Source organism: Microtus ochrogaster, chromosome 2 (assembly GCF_000317375.1).
Source record: "Microtus ochrogaster isolate Prairie Vole_2 chromosome 2, MicOch1.0, whole genome shotgun sequence".
NCBI classification, from domain to species: Eukaryota; Metazoa; Chordata; class Mammalia; order Rodentia; family Cricetidae; genus Microtus; species Microtus ochrogaster.
The window spans coordinates 50657431-50671191 of record NC_022010.1 but is presented as its reverse complement, the minus strand read 5'-3'; positions in this window follow the sequence as shown (position 1 = coordinate 50671191).

Genomic DNA, 13761 nt, shown 5'->3' with positions numbered 1-13761 from the left:
ATATCTTGTCATCTACATTTTCTTTCTATTCTACTTTAGATCTGCCACCCCTTCACACAGACGCACAACATCCCACTACCTCACCATTTTTTTTATTAATTTTATTGAGCTATACATTTTCTCTGCTGCCTTTCCTTACTCTCTCCCCCCTTTCTACCCCTTCCCATGGTAGCCATGCTCCAAATTAACTCAGAATATCTTTTCTTTTTTTACTTCCCATGCAGATTAGATCCATGTATGTATCTCTTAGAGACTTCATTATTGTCTAGGTTCTCTGAGATTGTGAATTGTAGGCCAGGTTTTCTTTGTTTTATGTTTAGAAGTCACTTATGAGTGAGTACATATGATATTTGTTTTTCTAGGTCTGGGTTACTTCACACAATATGATGTTCTCTAGATCCATACATTTGCCCACAAATGTCAAGATATCAACATTATTTTTCCTGCTGTGTAGTACTCAATTGTGTAGATGTAACACATTTTCCTTATCCATTCTTTAGTTGAGGGCACATTTAGGTTGTTTCTAGGTTCTGGATAAGACAAACAATGCTGTGGGTCTTGAGGAAGGTTGTTTCCTAATTTTCTGAAAAATCGCCATACTGACATCCAAAGGCGCTGTACCAGCTTGCGTTCTCACCAGCAATGCAGAAGTGTTCCCTTTACCCCACTTCCTCTCCAGCATAAGTTGTCATCAGTGTTTTTGATCTTGGCCATTTTTACATGTATAAGATGGAATCTCAAAGTTGTTTTGATTTGCATTTCTCTGATGACTAAGGATGTTGAGCGTTTCCTTAAGTGACTTTCAGTCATTTTAGATTCCTCTATTGAGAGTTCTCTGTTTAGGTTTGTAACCAATTTTTTTTATTGGATTATTTGTTTTTTGATGACCAATTTCTTGAGTTCTTTTTATATTTTGGAGACCAGACTTCTGTTCCATATGGGGTTGGTTAAGATCTTTTCCCATTCTGTAGGCTGCTGTTTTGTCTTGTTGACTGTCCATTGCTTACAGAAGCTTTTCAGTTTCAGGAGGTACCATTTATTGATTGTTTCTCTCAGAGTCTGTGCTACTGGGGTTATATTTAGAAAGTGGTCTCCTGTGCCAATGCTTTCAAGTGTACTTCCTGCTTCTCTTCCATGAAGTTCAGTGTGGTTGGTTTATATTTAGGTCTTTGATACAGTTGGACTTGAGTTTTGTGCATGGTGATAGATCTATTTTTATTCTTTCACATGTTGATATGCAGTTATGCCAGCACCATTTGTTAAGTATGTTTTCTTTTTTCCATTTTATACTTTTTGCTTCTTTGTCAAAAATTAGGTGTTCATAGGTGTGTGGATTAATATCTAGGTCATTGATTCAGTTCCATTGTTTCTTGCTTCAGGAGCACCTTCTGCTCCTTCAGCCAATAGCCGCTAAAATACCAGCCCACTGGGCATGGTCTATTTCTCTTTAAAAAAGAATGGCAGCCCTCTGCTCAAGTTCTTGGTTCTGGCTCTTGCTCCAGTAACTAGACTCCTTTCCTGGCTGTCAGTGTTCTGTAAGTTTATCCCCTCAAATGAATACTCCTTTGAATCCAAACTGGTGTGGAATTGTTTCATGCATTAGTTTCTCCTGTCTGTTTTTATGCCAATATGAGGTTGTTTTCAGTACAATAGTTTTGTAGTAGAGTTTGAAGTCAGGGATTGTGATGCATCCAGAAGTTCCTTTATTGTATAAAATTGTTTTGGATACTTGGTTTTTTTGGTTTTTTTTTCATATGAAGTTGTACCTCACTATTTTTTTATTTGACACCCACTATGTAGTGTTCACATAGTGTCCCAATGAACTATTCTATCATTTCTTTCATGTCTCTACTAAATACCAAAAGGCTTTTCCTTAAAACTACATTTAAAATAGTCAATAGAGGAAGACCTGATACCTCCATGGTCTTAAACCAATATAATTTCTGTCTTCTAAATCTAAATAAATGTTAGTTTCACTCCTCATCAAAGAACCTTTATTTTGCATCAGTTGGAAACCTTCATAGAAAGCCACAAAACTAGTCAAAATACAGAACACAACTCTCCATGCAGTGCTCAACCCCAAGAAAACATCTATAAAACAACATCCATACCACAGGCTCAAGAAAAGAGGGTGAAAAGTAGGAAAAAGAGGGCTATAAGATTGTACTTTCTAGCTAGGATGGGGAAGCTATTCCTATGCAACCTCAACACCATGGCTGCCTAAACAAGATCAGAACAATTCCAAGAGCAAACATACCGATATCGATGGGGGAAATCTTACAGGGCCCTACTGCAAGATGAAGAACTACAGAAAAAACTGAACAATTATTGAGTAAAAGGAAAATTAATCTTTCTAAAAATGAATCCTTTGATTGGCTATCTAATACCTCGTGTGTTCAGCCCTACAAACATGTATAGGCAGGCAACACTGGGAAGACTCAGTAGGTTGTATGTATGTGTTGATTCGTTTGTATGTATATGTAACAACAGTGAGTAAAGAAGAAGAGGTTACACATCTAAGAGTAAGACTTAGATAAGAGAGGGCATGGAGGGAAGAGAGGGAGGTGAGTAATGAAGTGACTATATCTAGAATAAAATCACTAAAATACCCCATGTCCTTCTACTGTGTCCTTCTCTGGGTGTTTCTTTCCTTCTTAAGCTTATTTATTGTAATGTATAATTTTTTATTACTAAGTTTACTATGTATTTGTTTAAAGAACTTTCCCTTAATAGACTGTTATCTTTATAGCAACAAAGATTTATTGATTGATTGATATTATTGATGTACTGGCTGCTTTTATGTTAACTTGTCAGAAACTAGAATCATCTGAGAGACAGAGCCTCTATTTAGAAACTGCCCTCACAGGATTGAGCTTTAGGCAAGCCTGTAAGGCATTTTCTCAAGTAGTGATTGATAGAGTAGAACCCAGTCCATTGTGATACTGAGTTCTGTAAGAAAGAAGGGTGAACAAGCCATAAAGAGCAAGCCAGTAAGTAGTACCCTTTCAAGGCCTTTGCATCAGCTCCTCTTTCCATGTTCCTGCCTTGTTTTCGTTCCTGCCTTCACTGCTTTGATGATGAAGTGATAAGTTATAAGGAACTGTGAATGAAATAAACCCTTTCTACCCCAAGTTGCTTTTGGTCATGGTGTTTCAATACAAATCTAGTTATCCCAAATAAGACAATTGATTTACTCATTGATTCTGGCACAATGGTGGCACATGCTAGGCACTGAATCATATTTTGTGTCTGAGTATGTTAATGAATGAGTGCATCTTAGACAAAATGGAAGACAATCATAGATGGTATTTTTTCTGATCTACAGTTACATGTCTTATCCTTTGCACAAATGGCCCAGGCCTGGAGATGTCTTTCTAGAATGTTTTCTTTCCATAAAATGCATAAATTTAAAAATCAAAATAAGGATATCTAAAGGGGAAAAAGCCTAAAGTGGTTTAAACATCAGAGAGGAAAAGCAATGAGGAAGAAGTGGAAGGCAGAGGAGGAAAAGAGAAGGAAGGGGAGAAGGAGGATGGTGAGGGAGAGGAAAGAAAAGCAGGAATCTACAAACGAGGGCAAGTGTGGTTTGATGTCTCTATTGCAATTTATTGTTGGGCCAGATTCATCTGATATATTCCCGAGAGAAGTATGGCATCCAGAGCTGCAAACACAAAGAGAAGGGAGTACTAAGTGGATGGAATGATAGTATGAAGACTCCCAGAATAAAGTAAATCTGAACCAGGGCCACAGCTGACCACTCCAGACCTCCAGACTCGTGGCTGTACACAGCAAAGTGTTGCTGGCAGAGGGAACGAAATGGCATTTTAAACCCACTGTAATCCCTCTGTTTTCTGTTGCCCTGGGAAAGCAGTATTTACAATGGCTCGCTCTGCGCTTCCCAAATGGGATTTAGCCACTGTTGTAACCTTGTGCTGTTCATTGTGAAGCTGGAAAGTACAACTCCCTGACATTTAAGCTGCTTTGAAAGGGGAAATGCAACTGTCAGCTCAGGTAGCTTTAAGCTGTCAGAGCTGGGTGACTAAACCAACTCATGGCTCCTCCATATCCCCACGTGAGGAGAGACACTGACATTTTGATCTTCCTGTAATAAACCCTTTTCATTCAATGCTTCAGTCTTACCAAGGTGAATGCTGGGATTTTCTGTGTGACAGGAAGTGTGAATGCCCTCTCTTTCCCTTCCATGGGGTCTGAGTTATTTAGGGTATAACCTAGCCTGCTCCTTTAGATTTGTGAGTGCTCCCAAGTAATCTAATACAATGGCAAATTTTAGAGACATCTCTCATTTTTTTCCCTTTGTACATTATTTATTCCTCCTTATTTTGGTTTGACTCTCAAAAATAATTTCTCTATTTCCTGTGACACCTAAGTCTTGATAGTGGCTATTGCTTCATTTAATGTGAATTTTGCTAGTGCTCTATCATTTAGAAAATTCAAGAAAATAGTGTCTCCCAGTTGCAAGGGAAGACCTTCTTGCTTAGCTTAATCAGACCATTCTATTCAGCAATCCATAATCACTGGTCAGAAACAAGCAAATCACATAAACAGCCCAGGCAACAGGAGTCTCAGGACACTTGCCTAGAATTTTGTTATGAGAACATTTTCACTTCTGCTCAGGACATCGTGGTGTATAGCTAGAGATTTGGGAACCACTAGACTGTTTTATCCATGAGAGAATCAAGATGCTTCTCCATTATAGAAACTACAGAGTAAAAGAGAAGTCAGCCACTTCAGGTCATTCTCATGCACCTCCTTCTAGAATTCAAGGTAGGTGTTTACGATGAGCTTTTAATTTAAGTCCCTTTTATTGGATGAAGATACAATTTTTGTACTTTATTCCCATATTCCATTTACTTCCTGGCCCAAGCTAGTTGTTAAAGGACTCTATCATGACCTTTATTAATATTTGCGTATGACTAAATTTCACTAATATTCTTCATGACCAGCTTTTAGCATAAGGAAGATCCTTCAGTTAAAAAGATATCCTTGTGAGATCAATAGTAGGGATAGCATTTGTGATGCATGTAGGCTTAATCAACATGAAAAATGCCAAGACTACTTGTTTTCTAGTGAATTGTTTTCTTAGTGGCCCCTCAAGCAGACAAGTTGCATATTTGCCAGTAAGTCAATAGCTGTTGAGAGACTAATGATTCTTAGGAATAGTGTATTAGTAATCACGACACTGATTTTTGTGGAATAGAGAGTAACAAAAGAAAGGTGTGCTTATGACTTCAATACATTTGCTTTCTTGTTTGTTTATCCTTAGTTAACAAATTATATATATATATATATGTATATATTACACTGTACTTTGATTTACATGTATATTAGAAAAGCTATATGAAAAAATACTAAAATATATTCTTTCTCAGCACAAAAACCGATTCATTGTGAGTGATGGTTATGTTATTAAATTTGATTTTGGGTCTATCTATAATAAATTCATAAATCAAACTCCATTAGTTTAGGCCAAGAAAAATAAAGACAAGAGGACAAATCAGGATCTTAACCTATTATGCTATTTATTCTGCCTTTAGAATTGTTAATCCCACTCATTGAATTAAGGACTTCATGATCTCCTTGATCCATGAGCCTTTTTAGGTACATTCTTTCTTCTAGATTCAGTGACCCAATGTTTCTGCTAAACTGGGACAGAAATCAAAACCAAGACTGACACTGGGAAGTTTGTCTATTTTTCTTATTGTATTTTATATCTTTTGCTAGTTCCAGAACAAGTGCTTTCCAAATGGCCAGCCACAACCCTAGAACATCAGTGGTTGGGAATGACTCACTGTCTAGGGCCCACTTCAAATTGACCTCAGCAGCTGGGAAGAGACTCTAGCCCATGTGTAGGAATTTGGAATTTCTGTGATCCAACAAACAGATTTGACATAGAGACTATAGGCTTGGATGAATTCTGAAAATTCCAATTAAAAAAAAAATTCCTTCCAATGTTTTCCTAGTCCCACGTGGAGTGAAATCATTTTGATTTCATAGGTTGATTTCAGTCAAATTGACAAAGAGTCAAAAGTCGGAGAGACATACTGAGTTTTCTTGTAGGCAGCCACCCATGAAGTTAGAATCCAGGGGAAATCAAATTTCTTTATTTCACTCATTTGCCTTCCGTAATGACTTGCTTTGGCACCGGCCATAGCATTTCTCTGCCATTATGAAAATTCAGAACATTTTTGTGTATCAGATTATTTTCACTTCGACACAGTTTTCCCTGCCTCGCTGCCAAATGAGCTAATACTCTGAGGTGCTGTCAGTTCACATGAAGGGACAATTTACAGCCTTAACTGAGTAGGTGAAGGGTTCCATCAGGGCTGGTTATACTCAAGGCACGAGTGTTTACCTTCAGTTCAGAGAAGTGCTGAATTCTCTGTTAAAGCAGCAGCTCTCAGCCTAGAGACCTCAGCTTTCTGGGGGCGGATTAAGATAGGTAAAAGTAAGTAGAATGAAGTGTTTCAGCTGCTTTTTCATTCATGGACAGGGCTGGAGCGGGAGGTAAGATGTGTATACTGCCCTGCACGGAGGTCATTTGGCTGGTAGGGCTCTGGTGCCTTATGTGAGACCAATTCTGGGGCTTTGGATCTGAAATGGGCCTACTTTAGGAAAGAACCCAAATCATCTCTCACTAGATTTTCCAAAGACTTGAGCCTTTTGCTTTTTTTTAAGCATTTTTATTATGTAATAGACTTTGTGCCTTTAGATGTGTGTACAGTAGAGTTTCAGCTTCAGAGAAAGCTATAAATAACACAGTCATTCCTTGCAGTTCAGGCACAAGGTTGTTGACTGCCATTTTAGACATACTGGAGTTCCTTGCTATCCCTTTGAGTTGACAATATGTTGACCCTGGCAATCAATTCCTTTCATTTCACTTTTGTAATTTTTCAAACTTATGCATCCCCAAGGAAAATATTTTAGTGGTGATTGTAAATAGTGTATAAATAGTACTGTAATCTTGTATTTTCTACAATGAGGTATTATTTTAATATTAAAATTATAAATTTCAGCAGGATTTCTGTATATGAAACTGTTTGGTAATTGTGCTTTGCTGAATTGTATTCTATAGTTTCTTAATATCACAATTCATTTATCCATTATCTGTTAAAGTACGTTTTGTAAATTTTTGGAAAATGATGCTCTGAACTATTTTATTTTATTTCATATCATGTGTGTGCAAATAATTTTTCCCACTCTGTATTTGATCTTGTATCTATAACATGATGCATTTTGATTAATGGATATTATATATTTGATATGTTTCCCTTGTGAAGTCTTTGTGACTGTCTTTTATATGTCATTTATGAAATAATTTTCTGCCTTAAAATTGAAAAATATTCTCCTGTGCTTTTTCTTAAAAGCTTTAGTTGTTTCTAAGTTTTACCTATTGAAAAATCAACCTAACTATTCATGAACTTATTTTCCTTAATATAGTACAAGTCATGATTTACTTAAAAATAGTGTCAATTATTTCAGCATGAGAAGTTTTGCTTCTGCACTTTTCTGTATCACTACCCATGTGAAGCAGCTTCCATCCTTGCTTAGTCCTGGTCAGTTGTACTCAACCGTATTTGACAGTAGCACACTAGGACAGTGTAATAATTACTATTATTATAGGTCACCAATATGTAAAGATGCCAGAGAAAATTTAACGCCTTAATCTTCCTTTCTTTAAGAGTTTTATATATATTAGCTCTTTACCATAAACATTTAGATATTCAACTTCTTAATATTTTGTCTTTTAACCTGAAGAGTTTATATGTACATTAATCTAAATAAATAATGTTTTTACTTTTAAAATATGAAAATTTTTTCTTTTGTTCAAATTTCCCACCTCTAATTTTTTTCTTATTACTTGAGCTAAGACTGAAGAGAGTGATGACAGGCAGAGATTTTGTCTTCCTAAAAATTACATGGAAATGAGAAGCTTTCAGCCTCTGATCATTAAATAGCATTTTAGCTGAATGCTTCTTGTAGATACTATTAATTAACGAAGTTCCCTTGTATTCTTAGATAGCTATTTTAAAAATCAAGGTTAGATGTCAAATTTTGTCAAGTGCTTTCTCTGAATACATTAATTTTTTTTTACTTAAATCTGTTGATGAATAAAAATGATTATTTTAAAAGCAATAAAATTTTTATCGCAGTGATACATGTAATATGGCTATGATGTAGCATTGTTTTTTGTATAGTTCTATATTCCTTTGTTGAGACAGGGTTTCTCTGTGGTTTTGAGGCCTGTCCTGGTACTAGCTCTTGCAGACCAGGTTGACCTCAAACTCAGAGAGATCCACCCACTTTTGCCTCCCAAGTACTGGGATTAAAGACTTGAGCCAACATCACCCAATTTAGTTCTAAATTCTTAGAATTGCAGGTCTTTGCTAGTGGTGCACTGACAAACTTATACCTTGTTTGTTTAGTGCTAGCCTACTTTTGTTACACTCACGTGAAAATTAATAAACTTCAGTGGTTTTTTAAGCAATGATTTGTTGGATTGTACTTTTAATTTCTAGTATAGTCTTCAGCATTTAAAATGTATAGACTATCGCATGCATATACCACAAATGTATATATTTAAGACAAATATTATTTATCCCTGTAGGCTGTATATGTGGCTAAACTGCAGACACTAGATGATAATCTAAAGATGAAAATACCCATCATCCCTAAAGCTTTTTCCCTTTACCTTCTTCCTCTGCCTTTTTGGACTTATCTTCAGGTCCTTTCCCAAATCTCTGGAAACCAATGAACTACCTTGAGTCACTACAGATTAATTTGCATGTCTAAGATTTTTAAAAAGTACAGTTATATACTATGTACTATATTAAGAGCCAGTTATTTTCCATAGGAATCTATTCTTTTGAGCATTATCTCTGAGTGGATTGACAGCTTGTTAATTTTATTGTTGACTATTATTTCCCTGTATTAATAAAGCAATTTTTAATTTATTTAATTATCAAAGAGTTACATATTTTAAACAATACAAATATGTGCATAAAGTGACTCTGAACATTGATAAGTGAGTTTTTGAATACCTATTTTTAAAATAAATACCTGAAAGATCTAAAATAAGGTCAAATAAAGATATAGATATTTCTCTGTTTCAGAAATAACACAGTATTTTGCAAGATAGTTTGTATGATTTTGCATTGTCATTAGAATCTTGTGAGTATGTAGTTTAATTTTTTGACCAGTAGTGGGCATTTATTTTCAAAATAGACATTTTAATTGAAAGGCAGAGTATATCAGTGATGTGTCAATTTGTTTTTCTCTAATAACTAATGACTTTGGTTGTGGTGTGCGTGTGTGTGTGTGTGTGTGTGTGTGTGTGTGTATGTGCATTTGTGTGTGTAGTGTGTGTGTGCATGTGCATGCATGTGCTTATCTTTGTCATTTATTTCACCTTGTAAAGTGTTTCTTCCATTCTGTGAGTTTTTTGAATGGCTGTTGGTTTTTGAGTGTTGAATGGCTGTTTTGTAATTGAGTTTTAGAACTCTTTATACTCTCTTAGTAGAATTATTTTAGTACACATGTTTTGCAAATATTTGTACTTGATCTATTACATTTGTTTGTTTCTTTTCTGATTATACTAGTGATATAAATTTGAAAGAACTAGAATCTTTTACTTGACACCCTGAGTTTATGTTATTGTGTACTTCTTTCAAGGATCCCACTTTCTCTTGTTTATTATGCAAGTAATTTATTAAATACAAGACCATCAAGAACAATTTTTGTGTATTATTTCAGAAAATCTATGATACTGGGCTTTATAATTATATGTATTTTATTTGTCAGGGTTCTCTAGAGTAACAGAACTTATACAATGGATATATATATATGATGTTTATTAGAATGAATTACATGCTGTGGTCCAGTGGCTGTCTGTGAATGGGAGGTCCAAGTATTTAGTTGCTCAGTTTACAAGGCTGAATGACTCACTTGGTCTTCAGTATATGATGGAATCCCTCCAAAATAGGTTCCAATGCCAATGAAGGAAAGGACTTGCTAGGAAGTTGAGAACAAGTAAGCAATATTCAAAAGTTTCATTCTCCCATGTCTTTATATAGACTCACCACAGAAGATGTGGCCCAGATTTGATATGGATTAAAGATCTGGAATAAAGTTTTGTCTTCCATCCTCAAGATATAGATTAAAGGTGTGTCTTTCTACCGCTAGAATCTGGATTATAAGTAATCTTCCCAGTTCAAGTTAAACAAAAATCCCCCCCCCAAGTGTGTCCTCTATTTTAGGTTTTAGTCAATTTCAAATATAGTCAAGTTAACAACCAAGAATAGCCATTATGAGACTGGAGAGTTGGCTCAGTTGTTAGGAGCACTGACTGCTCTTTCAGAGGACCTGGGTTCAATTTTTAGTACCCAGGTGGTAGATCACAGCTGTCTGTAGCTCCATTTCCAGGAGATCTGCCACCTTCACACCAATGCACATAATGTAAAATTAAATAAATTATTTTAAAAAGGAATAAAGATTATATGTATTATCTATTCTTGAATTACTTCCATTGGAGAGGAATGGATTGAATGAATTAAGTGTAGAAAGGTACTTTAATATATTAATCTCTTAAAAAGTCCACACTATCCTGATCACTATAACTTTACATTAAATCTTAGCAGATAGTGTGATTCTTTTAACTTTATTCCTCTATTTTCAATACTTATTTTTATTCTGCCTTCCTTCCTTTGCTCCTTTCTTCCTCATTCAGTGTTTTGAGATTTTATCTGACTATATAGCATAAGAGGACCTTGAACTCATGGCAGTGCTGCCTAAACTTCCCAAAGGCTGGGATTACAAGCCTGGATCACTACTCCTGATATATTTCTTGATATATTTATTTTCAATTCTAAAATCAAATTGCTAATAATGATCAGCTTATATCAATACTCCTTATGGTATTCAACACTGATATTTCTACAAATCTTTTGATCAGTTTTGAGATTTACTAAGATATAAGTGTTGCAAGTGTTGCCACACAATCAATGAACAATAGTATCTCCATTTTCAGAACTTTCACTTCTCTCAACATTGTATATTCCTCAGTCTATATACTTTGTACAACATCTATCATTTTATCACTATTTAATATTTGTATACTTTTATCACATTACTTTTTATTTTTTAGTGTATTACTATTGGTTGATAGTTCATAGAAATCCAATTGATTTTGCATGTTGATCACCTTAAATCTTGCTAAACTCCTTTACTGGGTCTATATATGTTGTTATCTTTTTAAAAATATAATGATAATTTACATTAACAAAATTTCAATAACTAATGGCAATTTTATTCTTCCTTTCTAATAATGTGATATTTAATTTTCCCCTTACCTTTTGAAATTAATAGGAACCCTTAGTGTTACATTAAATAGTAATTATGAGGATAAATATCTGTAATTCATTATTTTGGAAGAAACAATCAACTCTTTCACCAATTAAATGCTACCACCTGAAGTTTTCATAAATAACTATTAGATGGGAATTATGTCTTCTATTCCTCAATTTTCTTTTTTTTTTTTTTGGACCCCACAAACCTCTGTTATTTTCTAAATAATTGAAGTGTATTGGTTCTCTCGAGTGCTTTTTCTCAATCTCTTGAGATGCCTGCATTGTTTTGGAGTAGTGTGGGTCCGTATCTTTAGTTGTATAGTAAGACAAATTTTACACAGAAACGTTCAAATACCAAGCACACCTTGTGTTGTGGGCATTGGCTGAAATGAGTTGCAATATATTGCAATAATTTTGGTTGAAAACACTTGCTTGCATGCCTGGGAGCAATATGGTTACTTGGTTTTCTCTTCACGAGATAGCTCGGTATCTGGGTTTGCTGTCAGAGTGATACAGTTCTCGCAGAATGTTTTAAAAAATGATCTAACTCAATTTTCTGGAAGAGCTTTTATTTTGACATATTTTACAACCTGTACTTGTTAAATATTTATAAATAATCTTGCATGCTAGAAATTAATGTATATTATATAGGAGATGAGTCAATTGTGGTAATTGTGTTTCTAAAATATTTTATATCCTTCCTTTTCTGAATATTTAAATATCAATTTCTGAGAGAAGGGTGGTTTTTTTCTAAGTTTGAAGTTTTATCAATTTTTATTTGTGTTTCTATCAATTTTTCTTTGAATAATTTGAGGAATTCTTGAAATATCTATAGTTTTTAAAATTGCCACTTTATTATACTCAATGTTTTATTATTTTTAAATGATCCCTTTCATCTCTCTTTATGTTAGACTTAAAATTTAAGAAAATTTTAGTATTGGGTTGGGGCAATGGCTCAGTAGTTAAGAGCACTGTCTGCTCTTCCAGATGACCCAGGTTCAATTCCTAGCACCCACATGGCAGCTCACAACTGTCTGTAACTCCAGTTCCAGGGGATCTGACACTCTCATATAGACATAAATGGTGGCAAAACACCAATGCATGTGAAATAAAAATAAATAAATAAATAATTTTTAAAAAAGAAAACTTTAGTATCTTGGTCATTTGTAGCATTAATATCATCCATTTCAGTTTTCTGACCTTTTAATTGTATCTCTTTTGCTTACATATTTAGCCTAATAGGCATTATACTTTCACTTTATATATTTTCTAGCCATTTATTTTTAATATATGTATGCATAGTACATATATTTTTTATTGTTAATTATGTGGGTGAGTCTATGTGGTGTTATGTGCATATGAGAGCAGGTTCCATTGGAAGTGGAAGCATCACATACCCCTGGGGCTGGAGGTACAGGTGTTTGTAAGCCACCCTCTGTGGTTCTAGGAATACAACTCAGAGCCTCGGGGAGGAGCTGTGTGTTCCTAACCCCAAACCACTTCTTCCGTTCTTTGGCATTTTCATAGTACCCATTGGTTTACAACTTTCCTGAATCCTCACATTCCAGAGCTCATCAGTCAGAGATTACTTTATTGAAAACTAAAATTTATTCTGTACTTTTAATTCTTCTCTATATATTTTCTAATATTAATTTTAATAAAATACCGTTTCTCCTTTTTAAATTAGTATTTTATTACCTTACAGTTGGCTTAAACATATATTTTTCCACAATACATAAATTTTGTAACTATATTATATAAATGTACTTATATACTGCTTAATATAAATATTTGTGTAGACTAAACACACCAGAATTTCCTCACATATCCTCCCAAGAGCCTCCTACAAGACATGAAAAAATGTCAGTGGAATAGATTGCCGATGAACTCAGAGTCACCAATATGTGTTCGTGTAGCCTTAAGAAGTCAAAGCACTTCCTACGAGCCCAGATTTGAGCTCTCTACTTTTCTCCTGTGTGTCCAGTCTCTCTGTGGCAAACGATTTCTGGTCTATTTGTAAACAGCCTGTAGTATGAGTCTGAATCCATGCCTTCACTATGTTAAACTATCTCTTTTGTTCCTGTGTCTATGTGTACCCAGCATGGGCCATTGCTCTGTATTTGGTCAACAACACAGAAGGTACCACATGGGTTAAGGAATGAGTGATACTTTACAAATCTTGAATTATGGCTTTAGAAGAAATTATATCACTGACTCCAACTGACCCCATCTTACCCAGATAATAAACAAACAAATGCTATCAAGCAATATCCATGATTCTTTCAACATATGGCTGATATTTATTTTATAGGCTGCTTTCACTGTATTTCCTATTTCCAGAAAATGATCATTGTCATACACACACACACACACACACACACACACACACACACACACA